This window comes from Miniopterus natalensis, chromosome 15 (assembly GCF_054644295.1).
Source record: "Miniopterus natalensis isolate mMinNat1 chromosome 15, mMinNat1.hap1, whole genome shotgun sequence".
Lineage (NCBI taxonomy): Eukaryota > Metazoa > Chordata > Mammalia > Chiroptera > Miniopteridae > Miniopterus > Miniopterus natalensis.
The window spans coordinates 14246648-14260744 of record NC_142095.1 but is presented as its reverse complement, the minus strand read 5'-3'; the positions used below and the strand labels follow the sequence as shown (position 1 = coordinate 14260744).

The following is a 14097-nucleotide window of genomic DNA, read 5'->3' as shown; positions in this document are numbered from 1 at the left end:
ATGTTTTGTATGGTATTCAGATAGAGAATCTGAATCCGAAAGAAAGGCAAGGAGGGAGGGAGGGAGGGAGGTTGGGAGGGAAGGAGATCTGTAAATTATTCTTTAAAAGCAAAAGATCCAAGTGCTTTTTATAGACAGATATTAAAATGCCCCCAAAATTTTCTAAAATAAAAGGAAATCCAGTCAAAATAAATAGAATCTAATTTTACTTTTCCCTCAAAGACAGAGGGAAAATTCCACATAGACACACTGGCCCTTTGGCTTCGAAATCCTGCTCAGACCCTGGCTGCAGACTGTTTTACAAGGAGGAAATGAAAGCTACCAAGATTAGCACATGAAAATGTGTGGAAAAGCTCACAGGCCTCTTCTGCTAGAATTCACATCCACAGCAGTCAAACCCTGCTAAACACCCTGCCTTATTCCCTTGTTTAATCACTGTAATTTTATTGACCCGGTGTGTGAAGAGGAAATAATCACCTAATAGTTTTATCAGTTTAAGATTAGGATTTACTCTCTGAGCTGGAAGACTGAAAATAAATAACTCCCTGGAAATGTTTCACTTAATTGAACAGTAAACAAATCCATCAGAATCAGTAGAAACAGATAGTTGTCTTTATGTTAAAAAACAAAATCCTTTCCACCTGATGGCTGTTAATATAGAAACTATTCCAAAAAAAAAATAACTTTGAGAATTTGGGAATGCTTTAAAATATTTCATCTAATTTTATTTTAAAATAAAAATGATGACACTATACCAATAATCCTAAATGGGGCTAGGGATGAAGAAGCCGGTTTGGTGGCAGGGAGGGCAGTTCAGATCTTAAGTCAAGTTGCCCAGGGGAAGACAACTTATTGAAAAAGTGCTCCCAAGACAGGTCAAGCAAGGGTGCTACCTAAGGCAAGAGCTCTCCAGAGGGTAGCTTCAGTCAGATTCCAAGGAACACTCCAGAGGGTACAGATTACGCCTCAGAGCTGTCTAAAGCTGAGGGAAGGGAGCCCAGCTTTCATGCTCCTAAAACCTCCAGTCACTGGTTACGGGCCACCAAGAGAGGTCATAACACCCAAGGCACTCCTGTCTGGGGAGTAAGGAGACTCCAGTAGCCTCGGGGCAGTCCTTCGAAAAAGAGATACAGGAACTGGCTGTCAGAAGCGAAAGAACACTGAGGCCAATACCCAGGACAAACAAACAGTCATAGGGATGGAAGCTCAGGGTGGAATGCCCATGTCATCCAGCGTGGTCGCCGACTCCAGTGCAGGAGCTGTGGGTGATGAGGGTCCAAGAATCTCTGCTGTGGCTACACCGAGCCTGAGCCTCCTGCAGGAGCTCTCAACTGCTGAGTTGCATTTCCCTCCTCCTTTGCTTGACCTCTCCACACGAGAGCATGACCTTGAGGCCTAGCAGCTAGCTTGGCGTCTGGCCCCTCCCCTTCTCTGTCTACCCCCTTGTCCCTAAGGGATCTCTTGCACTGCCATGGCTTTATAATTCCAAACGTACACGTTCAGCTCTAACCCATTCTGACCGCCTCGATGCGCTGTCATCACCTGGATGTCCAACAAGCATCCCGAATTTAATATACTCCAAACCAAACTCCGACCCCCACCCCCAGACCGCAGGGCCCCCATCTAGTCACCGGCACCACTCAGCTAGTCTAGACAGCTCTCGATCCCTGCCCCTTCCCTCCCACGTTCAGCCACCACCAAGACCAGTCAGTCAGCTTTCCCTCGTCTCCACTCCCACTGCTACGCCTCTGTAGTCCCTGCCACCATCTCTCCGGCCTGGCCGCTGTCACCACCTCCTCACTAGTCTCTCTGTTTCTGCTCTTGCTCCTCTATATCCGCAGGAGCCCATGGGATTAATTTAAATTTTGAATCAGATCTGCCACGGGCGGTTTACAGCCTCCCTGCGGCTGCCTGCTGCACCGGCCTCTAACCACGGCTGCTTCCCCTCTGAGCCTGTCCTCTCCCTCCGGCCGCTCCCCTGCAGCCACGCTGGCCCCCTCCCAGCCTCCTTCCTGCCTGAAAGCCTTGGCGCTTGCCACTCGCTGTGCTCTTCCCCTCTCACATTCTCCAGCAGGCTCCTTCATGTCATTCAGGCCTCAGCTCAGATGTCCCCTCCTCAGTGAGGGCTCCCCTGATAAATCTCTGCAACATATTCACTCCCACACACTCATTTTTACCACCTCCCCCCGTTTTATTTCCTTCTGGAGCTCATCAATGTCAGAAGCCCTCCTGTCCATTCGTTGGTTTCCTTGCACTAGATCATAAGCCCCATGTGGACCGAGATTGTGTCTGTTTTATCCACAAATATATCCCCAGCACACAGAACAGCACTTAGCATAGTGCCTGGCAAGGTGTAAGCACAGTATAAAAAGTCAAAAAATGTTCGTGTCACAATCCATAAGGAGTGGCTTAGGTACTTTTTACCAAAGTTTGTGAATTATTTGCTTTTTAACAATTACTTAATTTTAGAATTAAGGCCCCCAAACTTGGTGCCCCTTCTCAGTGCCCCAGGGAAGCCTGCACTCCCCGCACAGCAAGCTTATGCATGGAATATTGATTGCATTGCCTGATCACCCCGTAAGACCAGGGACTGGACCTCCCTCATTCACCAGACACCTGAGAGGCAAACAGTAATACAGGCTGGGGCAAAGGAGGTCTACAGTTGTGAGCATGGGAAACACAGAGTTTATTCCTGTATTACTATTTATTAATTATTGTATTATTTTCTATACAAACAACTTTAAACCTCCTTTTGCCCCACCCTGTGTTTATTGAATAAAAAAATTAATGGATAAAAGAATATTTTTTAAAACTGTTAACTCAACAATTACTCAAATCTCTCATAAACTTTCCTTATAAATAAAATCAATTGATAAGTATTTGTAATGGTATAATAATCTTGAACACGGGAATTATCTCACTTATTCAGTATTTAGGAGGGAAATTAGAGTTCTATATTAGGTAATATTCACAAATAGTGATTCTCAAACTATCTATGAATTTTTTTTAACTTCAAATCTATTAAGGACCAGTACTCTTGGTCCATATCCTGTTCAGCAAAATAAATCCACTGATCATGTGCTTGGATATTGCAACAATGTTAAATTGCTGTAAACATCTCTAAACACTCTCAGTTTATACTTACCTCCTCATGGACCAGCAACATACCAGTCTGAAGACCTGGCATGTCTAAATAGCCATGGCCTAGATAACTGAAGTTATCTAGCATTGTTAATAACATTGTTGTCACAGCAACCCTAGATGGTTCTCTGAGAACCACTGCCCCAAGTACAGAGCCTGAGGGACTGAGTACTTGTCAACTCCAGGACAACCAGGAGAGGGCAAGAGTGAGCCTTCCAGGGGAGAGCAGTGGTCAAGTAGGGCTGAACCTGGGCTCCCACTTAAACCCAAGCAAGTCCGGCTTCTCTGGGGTTCCGTACACAGTTCCATTTGAGAAAGGGGTTCTTTGGCTAAAAATACAAATAGAAAACCACTTCTTTCCTAACATTGATTTTACAGATGAGATGAGGCCAAAGAGATGACAGAACTTGCTACACAAACACTTGTGCTCACATGGATTTTCCTTTGATTCTAAATGGAAAAGCTGAAATTTAGTATTTTTTCCCTGAAAAAATGGGAGTGGGCACAGAAGTGAAAGTTTATATGTGAAATCCAAATGCATGTCACTTTAAGAACAGAAACTTTTGGTATCCTTCCTTTGTACCATAGTCATGGGACCCAAATACTATCTCCCATGGGAGAGATAAGATCTTTCCATATACCACAGGACAGCCACATGGGTTTGCTCTTTACAGCCCTAGTCAAGCACAGAAATTATCACGGTTCTGACTCACTATGGAATTTTTAATCCTTTTTTTTTAATGATTTTAGAGAAAGAGAAAGGGAGAAAGAGAGAGAAATCTCCAGAGAGAAACATTAATCGGTGGCCTCCCGCACATCCCCTACTGGGGATCGAGCCGCAACCTGGGCATGTGCCCTGACCCAGAATCCAACCAGAACTTCTAGGTGCTCAGGAACGATGCTCGACCAACTGAGCCACACTGGCCAGGGCTTAATCTATTTGTTAAAAAGAAACCCTCAAAAATAATTCCTAACTTCTGTTGTCATATGAAATTTGGATTAATGGTAAAAGAAGTCCCCAGAGACACACACCTCATTTGTTTGTGATCACTCGGTAATTGTAGGGTAAACACATAAGACAAAGAAAGATATCCAAGCCATGGTAAAATGACCTAATTGACTGTAATTAATCTATAAACCCACTAACTAAATATTGTGATATTTGTGATATGGTTTTCAGATCTTCTCCTTGGAAATTTTTTTATCCCACAGTTGACTTGGCTGCTCCAAAGATCCGCAAATGGCCTCGTCTTTACTAAGCCATTTGACTCATTATAGGAATCGCTTCACACGCCAGCATACTTTTCTCTCCTCCTAATCACTTAGGTTGCACCTTTGTAAACATTCCTTTTCATTTACTACATTTGCTAATGGTTAAAAACAACACTTAGAAAGTAGTAACAGTAAGAGAGTTTGGTAGAACGAGAGGCAATTACCACTTTGGCTACCTCGGGTTTATTACCCTGAAAAAGAACATAAACTGCTAGGAACCTTCCACGGGAGAAGGCAGGACTTCCTTGGACCAAGACCAGGGAGCCCTTACTTCTGTCCATGAGTAGGGAGAACCTCCTCATCAGATGGCACGGTGCAGGCGCTACAGAAACTGAGAGAACTTTCAGCCCCACAAATGGCTGGCACTGCAAGATGAAACATCATTTCTCCAGTTCCTTTACTGTGGATATATTTTTTCTTAAAATTCCTTTAATAGTGGTTCTTTGGGGGAAAAAGTGGTTAAAATAAGATATTACTCACATAAAGCAACCAGAAATAAGAAAAATGTGTCTAAATGCATTGGTTAAGTGCTATTTTCTTAACCTTGATTGCTGTACCATGGTGATGCAAGATATTAACATTAGGGGAAGCTAAGTAAAGGTTATATGGGAACTCGCTGTACTATTTTTACAGCTTTCATGTGAGTCTAAAATTATTTCAAAATAAACACTTAAAAATGTGTTGGCCACTTGAGCAGTTTATTTAAGTAGAGTGCTCTGAGAATAGAGAAAGGGTTCTTTTTTAAAAATTATTTTACAAAGAATAATTGCACTTAATCTCACAGATATAGGTGCTTGGTCTTTTCAAATTAGTTGTGTTTTAGAAAACTATATATCCTGCACAGAAGGTGTCAAGTTAAATTGGACAAATTGCTGGCGAATGAAAGACACACACACACTTTTTCTTTTTTTTAATCCTCACTTGAGGATATGTTTTCATTGATTTTTAGGGAGAGAGAAAGGGAAAGGGAGAGAGAGAGAAAGAGAAAGAAGCGTGGACGTGAGAGAGAAACATGGATCAGTTGCCTCCTAGACACACCCCAACCGAGGCACCCGGTTGGGGCCACACACACATTTTAAAAGTAAAGTGATCAAGCCCTGGCTGGTGTGGCTCAGTTGTTAGAGCGTTGGCCCACAGACCGAAGAGTCCTGGGTTCGATTCCCGGTTGCAGGCTTGATCCCCAGCCCTGGTTGGGACACTTGTGGAAGGCAACCAGCGGACATCAATGATTCTTTCTCTCTCTCTCCCCACCTCTTCCCTCCCCTCCACTCTCTCTAAAACAATCAATACAAAAAATGTCCTCGGGTGAGGATTTAAAAAAAAAGTGATCAAGAAGTCAAGGAACTCCTGTAAGAAACATGACTTGTTCATGCCTATTAGAGCTCAAAAAGGGAGCCTGGTTCTCTAAGCTGTAGGCTTGATTTTATCTCTTACATTACATCGTTATTGCTCTTCAGTGGGCTATGTGTGGAGCTAGCAGAACAGAGACAGGTACTACAAGAAAGAACCTTGGAGCACATCTAGAGGCAGGGGTCTAGCACCTTCCACGCCCAGGAACAGAATATAATAGTGACAGGTGAAGAGCAGACGACAGACAGTGGCAGGGCTTCGGTCAAACCTGAGAAGGCATACCTTCCCTAAAGGGACTCAAAATCACATTAAAAATGAAGCTAAACAAATCAAAACACCTGCACAGGACATACAAAGCAGATCTACAGGTCATCAGTTGCAGATCATGATTCAATGCCCTTCATCTAAAACATGAAGAAACAGGCCCAAAGGGGTATAGTGTGCTTAGGAGTAGAAGGAAAACTAAGCCCAGTTCACCTTCAGGGTCTAAATCTTAATGGCAAACTCTGGAGTAGATGGGAAAGAGAGGATCTGTTGACTTTGGCCCTTAGCCGAGGGCAAAGAGTAGAATAAGAGTTGATGCTTGCACAGCTACACCTCCTGGGCCCTGGAGTGCTTAAAAACATCCATTCATTCACCTGCTTCGCTCATGTGAAACAGGTAGGTGTGCAGAGGAGTATCACCATCAGGGGGAAACAAAGACGCAGCTGCTACAGGGCCTCCCCGGGCAGGAGTGCGTCGCCAGCTAAGGGCAAGTACCATCATGGCTTTGCTCCTGAGTCAACAGACTTCCCACCTTCCTTGTGCAAATAGTTTACACTGTAAACAGTTTTCTATTTTGTATTTAAACAAGCACTTGGAGGTTAAAAGAATCGAAAATTCTAATAGTACAGTATTCTGATTGTCTCCCACTCATTCCTGCAAATATTTATTGACCATGGGCTATATGTTAGACATTCCTTTAAAAGTTTGTCTTCCTTTTCCTCTGGCTAATACTAACCCAAGTTGGTCTGAGAGTGCTGCTCCAAAATCAGCTATGTGGCAAACGATACCATTACAATTTTCTTATTTTCAAGCTTTATTCCCATTCAAACTCATATCTTTTGTGATAAAGGGAAATACTGCAGATATGAATGTAATTTCTATGGATCCCTCAGCCGCCACTGCATAACATCATTTGTGATATGTTTGAGTTCAAATCTGTATGGTTGCTAACCCAAGTCTACTCATGACAGAGTTTATCATGTGCCTGTGTTAAGACAAACTAACCTGAGACATATATATTAAGTAATATTAAAAAGGGAAAAAAGATCCAGATGCTATGAAGGAAGAATGTATATTAACCAGTCAATAAAAATAACTAAAGTAGCACACCAATTTCCCTTTTCTCGTTAGCCCCAAACATAGTGAAATTACATTCTATTCCCTATTTTTGTGTGAGAAAGCTCTTTAAGAAATAATTATTGATCCCCTTGTAATATGCAAGATATTGAAGATACTGCACTGAATAAGACATGGTCCCAAATGTTTTCCCCAAAAAGTTAAGCATTACAGTAATAAGTCATGATAATAAGTGAGTCATGAATTAGTAACAAGTGAGTATGGATTCAGCCCTAGACCTTCTAAGGGTGAAGGGAACACTGGGTAAACACACGATGTTCATAACAATTGGCTGCATGGCAAGAAACTAGAAGTACTTTCTGAGCCATAAAATTAAATTAAATTTCACCAAATAACATTTCATTTTAAGTACATTTTATTATTTACTCTGCTCTGACTATGCAGAAGACGCTACTGGGCACAGCAAAAAAACAAAGAAAAACTATCCACAATTCAATGTGTGTAGGAAATTCTAAATATGTAGTTAATACAAAAAATTGTCCTTTTAAAAAAAAGGACAATTTCTTATAGTTCAGCCTAAAACAGGGGATTAAATAAAAACACCAGAAATGTGAGAAAACAGAGAAAATTAATATTCAAAGGCGATTACAAATTGAGTGAATTCAGAGACAAGGAAGATCACTGTGGGCTGAAGAGCTTATAGGAAGGCTCATGGGGACTTGAGGAAGGTCCCTACGGATAGGTAGGGTGGGTGAAGACTACTCCAGAGGAGCAAACCAAGGGATGGGGGCAAGATCCTGAGAGCAGTTGGAGGAGGTGGTGAGTAGATGAGTTCAACTGAGCCGAGGAATCTGGTCAGAGGCGAATAACGGGTATGTGAGGGGTGACCTCCAAGACTACAGCCAATTTGTAGAACAAACTAGTCTCAAATGAAGCACAGCCCTTTGGTGTGAACCTCAGAAAAATGACACCACCCTCCTCCTCACCCCCTTGATCATTTGATCACTAAATCCTATTTTCTTACTCAAGACGGTTCCAGTCTGTTCAGTTCTCTCCATGCCCACTCCTGACACCTTAGTCTACATCATCACCTAACTACAGTCATCGCTTCTTTTTAAATATGTCTTTATTGGTTTCAGAGAGAGGAAGGGGGAGAGAGCGAGAGAGAGAGAGAAACATCAATGATGAGAGAGTCACTGATCAGCTGCCTCCAGCACGACCCCAACTGGGGACTGAGCCTGAAACCTGGGCATCGAACTGCGATCTCCTGGATCCCAGGTCGATGCTCAAACGCTGAGCCACGCCCGGCCGGGCTACAGTAATCACTTCTTAAATGGTCCCTCAACTTCCAATTTCTCCCTCCTCCCCAAAACAAAAAAACCCATTCTCCAAACACCAACAAAAGCATCCCTTTTATGGTAAAATTCGACCAATTAAGCTTTCATGAGCCTCCCATTTCTCTTAGGATAAAAACAAAAATTACCAAGGCCTGTGAGGTGTTTCATGCGATGATGGCCTCTGCCACCCTAGCCAGCTCCACTCATACCGGGCCCCTGAATCCTTATCCCAGGCCTGCTCCTCCTCAATACCCCGGGACTTTACTCCTGGACACAAGGGTCAGATTGGTACAGAAAGGCCTGGAAAGCTCATCCATCATGTCTCAACTCAAGGATCCATTCTTTAAGGAAATTTTTGCTGACCTCCTTGATGTAGTCACAGCCCCACCAGGCAATGCCTTGCAGCTCTTAATAAAAGGGCAGATTCAGGCAATAATTCGATAAATACGTCTGTCTCCTTAGTCTACTGTAAACTAGTCGGGGATGGAAATGACAGTCAGCTTGCTCATCTCCAGCATCCAGCACAGCATTGCTAGTTTATAACAAAAAAAGTATTCAATAAATGATTGCTGAATGAATGAATGAATGAATGAGTAACCAAACACCTCCCGTGAAACATGACTTGGAAGCTCCAAGTATAACTGGAGTCTCATTGTTTAGCTATGGAGAATAAAGATAATGAAAAAACTATCATTAAATAAGTTTGCCCCAGCTGACCAGTATCCAGTCATTACAGGATGCTGGTTTGACGAAAATCTCTTTAGAAACACAAGGAAGGCACAAAGCAAACACGTTACCGATGTTAAATATGGGCCAGCTTCAGTACTCATGAACAGGACAATAAAGTCTCCTAAAGAAAACTTTGTACTCATATTTACATCAAGTGCAACATACACGTGCACCTCATATGAATTCCGTGGTCTCCACGGAGGAGAGGTTAAAGGCCTGGGGATGCGAATGCCTCCAGTGGCACTGACGGCATGTAGCCAAAGGCAGCGAGGGTGGTTGTGGGGACCTGGCTTCCACTTGCCCACTGAGTGACCTCGGAAAGTCCCCGGACTTCTCCGATTACTAGTTTCTTCATTTGCCAAAAATAGAAATAACAACATCTCCATTATAAGGCGGTGGTTAGAACTACAGAAAGTGGAGCTCCTTTAACACTGTTGATAGCTATAGAAATGAGTTATTGTTATGATAGCTGTTGCAAATATTATCATTGGTAATATTATTCGATGTAAAGAGCTTATCATGCTTACTTTAAATCATTTGTCTATATTCACTGACTTAGATCCACTGATGACAAATACTAGACATAAAATTGAAAAAAAGTTTTATTTCCAATGTCACAGTCTTCATTTTTTTAAACCTAATGTTATTTAGTGTTTCCTTTTATAAGCACTTTGGTGTATTCATTTAATCCTCAAAACAATTCTATGAGGTGGACGATGTTGTATTTCCCACTTAACAGATGAAAAAACTGAGGCACTGAAAAGTTTAGTAACTTGGCCAAAAACTCCTATCTCGTAATAACAATAAGAACAAATAAACGTTTACATGGTGCTTACCCTGTGCCAGAGCCATTTAAGTGCTTTTCACACACTAATAAAATTTTCCTAATAGATCTAGAAGGCACCTACCATTACCGTCCCAACTTTAAAGAGGTAACCGAGGCCCACTGAGGTTAATCAATTTGTCAGGTCACACAGCTGGTAAGTGGCAAAGCAGAGATTTAAAGCCAGGCAGAGCCTCCACTGCTAATCTAATGCTACAGTAACTCTCGTTTATTGGTGGCATTTATCCAGCTCTCTGTTCACCTAGGTGAATTTTCTAGATAAATGTTTGCCACTTTAATAATAAAATATCACTTCATACAGTTTTCTCAAATTAATTAACAATTCGCTACCTTTTATGTGAAATACATTAAATACGATTACTTTTTCCTGATGGCCTAGGGTTAGTGTTATAGCTACTGTGCTTCATCCACTCTGCCTCTAGTTTTAGGAAGGGATTTTTTTCAGTCTCATTTCTAGATATGAACCATTTATTGTCATTTTTGTCACTTTGAATCTGCTGAGGGCTGTGAAGCTAGAGTCATCGATTACAAGGACTCCTAATGAAAGGTTTAAGAATCACTGAGTTGATGCCAACTCTATGGACTTGCATGTCGGACCTTCATTATGACAACTGCAGATTTCAGCTGAGATGAGGGTAAATTTGACCTCTAGATCAGTATGAGTAATACCAAGTGAGAAATCATCTATTTTATACAGTGCTCATTTTCATGTGTTTTTAGTTGTGTGTTTTCTTAATACTCACCCAAGGACATCCTTAGAGAGAGGAGCGGGGGTGGGGGGGAGAGAGAGAGAAAGAGAGAAACATCGATCGGCTGCCTTCCATGCATGTCCCAACCGGGGATGGAACCCAAACCCAGGCATGTGCCCTGACCAGGAATCCAACTGGCAACTTTTTGGTGCACAGGCCGACACTTAAACCAACTGAGCCACTCCAGCCAGGGTCTTGTGTTTTTAGCCATCAAACATGTCAGGCGTGTACATGAGTATGTTTAAAGTTCACTTTCCTAAGGAAGACCAAGTCTTTCAAAAATGTAAGACTCGTTTCCAAATCCAAACCACATTCCTTGTCCTCATACTAACACTTTCTATCCCCGCCCCTCCTGCTTTACTGTTTATCTGTTTACTTGTCTCTTGCAAACTGTGATGTACTCTCTCTGCTTTCCATTTTAAGCTTATGCCATATAATAACAGCTATCATCCTAATGACTATGGCATGAAATATAGACTATGAATTGGAATAGTTTCCAACTACTAAGGGTCGCAAAGTCTGAGTAAAAGCTGTAAATTCAACATTCAGCTCTTACAAGCAGAAGCTTCACTGGCCAGAAGTTATTTCTGCCTTTTCTGGAACTAATAAGGATGCCATGAAAAACAATCGTTTCTCATTTTAGAGATCCATTCAACTTAACGAGGATTTCTTGAACCCCTGCTAAGTGCATGGCACTGTGATAGATACAAGTGGTGAGGAAAACAAACAGGGCCTCTGCCCTCAGGGAGAGAGTCTAGAGGAGGAAGCAGAAAAGTAATCAGGCAGCACACAGAGAATGACCGGGGAGTGAGGGCAGGGCTGGGGGTGGTGCAAAAAGTGGGGTCCACTGTAGGCACAGTGAGCGACAGGTGAGATTAGGATACACGGGGAGAGAATGTGGCCTGTTCTGGGAACAGTATGGAACTGCCGATGGAAGGAGTCTGGATCTGAATTACTGCAGGAAGTGAAATGCCCTTAGATGTTTCTCGGAAAGATCAGTCTAACAATCGTGGGGAAAATCCAATCAGGGAGGTTGGATGGGTGCTGAATTTTAACCAGGGGACTGGTTGGAAACTGCAATATAGTGAGAATGGAGATGGTGCTTGGGAATTGACCTGACAGCTATTAAGAAGGCCTTGGCAATGGATGGGGACGCAGGAGAGGAGGCAGCGTCAAAGATGCTCCCAGAATGTGGATCTGGCAAGTGAATGGGGGGTGCTCCAGACAGGAAATCCAGGGGCAGCCGTCTGGGGAGTGGGGCGAGATGGCGTGTAGGGTGGCACGTGTGTGCACTTCACTGGCAGTTGGACTGGGGGGTCCGGCGCTCAGGGAAGCTGCCAGGCTGGAGGTGGGAGCTTCCCGGCCGCCCGCCGACACGCGGCGCCGGGGACCGGGGACCGGGGACCGGGGACCGGGGACCGGGGACCGGGGCGGACAGGCTCGCCCGCGAGGCGCAGGGCCGCGGGGGACCGGTCGCGGCAGCATCCTATCGGCCACGCGCAGAAGCACGCGCCTTAAGGGCTTTAGGACTGTCCCCGGAGACGTGGGAAGAGCCTGGAAGAGACACACTCGGGCTCCACGTAACCAGAATAACTACTTCATCGACAAACATCGTTGGTGGCACGTCCCCACCGCCCGTCCGCCCGTCCCCGACCCACCTGCTGCGGGAGCGGCTCACAGGGACTCGCCTTCCCGCAACGGCCCGCGGGGCCGGACCCTCGCTCCCGCCGAGGGAGGCTGACTCCGAGGCCTCGCGGATGCTCCGCAAGGACCTGCCCGCGCCTCCCCGGGGACCCTGCTCAAACCGCGCGGGCCCGCCCGACTCACCGCGCCGGAGGGGGCGTCCCTCCTTCAGGCCCGGCTCCAAAGCATCCTCCCCACCGTCTCGGCGGCTGTCGCCCGCTGCTCGGGACCGGAGGGCCGGCGCGCCCTGCCCCCAGCCCCCGCCGGGCCCTTGAACTTCGGGCCCCGCTCCCGGCCGCGCCGTCGGTTTCCCAATCAAATCCTCCTCTGGGCCACCAACCGGCGCCGGCCGAGCCAATGCCAACAGGCTTTCCTCTGCCGCAGCCAATCAGGGACGGCCGTGCTGTCGCGTGCCCAGCGCCGTAGCCACGGGTGACGCCGCGTCGGCGTTGCCGTAGCAACCGCAGAACGCGCAGGTGGAGCCCGGAGGTGGGGCTGAGAGCGGGCGCTGCAGCCACTCGCCGATCTACAGCCTGGGTGCGGGTGTCTGAGCGATCTACAGCCTGGGTGCGGGTTTCTGAGCGATCTACAGCCTGGGTGCGGGTTTCTGAGCGATCTACAGCCTGGGTGCGGGTTTCTGAGCGATCTACAGCCTGGGTGCGGGTTTCTGAGCGATCTACAGCCTGGGTGCGGGTTTCTGAGCGATCTACAGCCTGGGTGCGGGTTTCTGAGCGGTGCGCGTTCTTCTGGACTTGGTGTCCCCAGCCTTTAGCGTTTGAAATGAAATGGGTGTGAAAGCGCAGCTTCGTCTGTAGGGTGTCGAGTTTCGAGAATTGCTGCGGACAATTCTCTTCTAAAGCGAGGATTTGGTCTGAAAAGGACCAGTGCTACATGCTAACTAGCTTTTAGGGGAGCATGAAAGCAGCTACTCCGAGCTAGGAGAACACGGTGTTGGGAAAAAGTGACCTGAGATTCGAGATACCTGCAACGAACGGACACACCTATTACTAGTTCGTTTGGTGGCTTCAGGGAAGTCTCCTCGCCTATTGTGAAATTCTGAAGGTTATTTTTCAACATTTTTAATTGCATTAGAAAAAGCTTTAAAAAGATAACTTCACATTATGTAGCTTTAGAAAAATAAAATACATTGAGCGCTCATTGTGTGCCAAGCACTATTCCAAACGCTCTCATCTCCTTTACTCACATCAGCATCTGGTAGTCGTGCCTGTCATGCCAGTTTAGAGTTGCTCAATGAAGACGCAAGAAATGTCCTAAGCTGCCCACCTTGGCAGAGCTAGTCAGTGATGGAGGCAGGGTAGACCCTACACTTTGAATCCACCGCGCAGCCTTCACCAACAGATGTCCCATCAACTTCAAGTACAGGGCCTGCTCTATTCGCTCTTAATATCACCTAAAATGCCCCCCAGTGTGTCAGTGTGGAGATTATATCCCCCAAAACTTGATTTAAAATGAATACAGTGAACCCTCCCCTGATGTTTGTCTGCTTTGAATAAAAATGAAAGAAGTAGGCTCAGTGGGATAACAACATGTGGGTTTTGTGAAAAAATACATATTTTTTAACTAAAATAGTACGGTAATACTTTGGAAATATAGAAAGGTGAGGCAAAAGCCAAAGTCAGGCAAATGCAGC

General features: G+C 45.0%; 1 protein-coding gene across 1 annotated transcript in view; it reads right to left on the bottom strand.

Moving 5' to 3' along the window:
- The window catches only part of NEK10 (NIMA related kinase 10), a 125965-nt gene extending 113314 nt beyond the window's left edge, over nucleotides 1-12651 (bottom strand). The window contains exon 1 of the mRNA XM_016198861.2: nucleotides 12591-12651. The gene's annotated coding sequence lies outside the window, so the exon portion shown is untranslated. The remainder of the gene's footprint in view (nucleotides 1-12590) is intronic.
- Between the last annotated feature and the right edge of the window lie 1446 nt (nucleotides 12652-14097).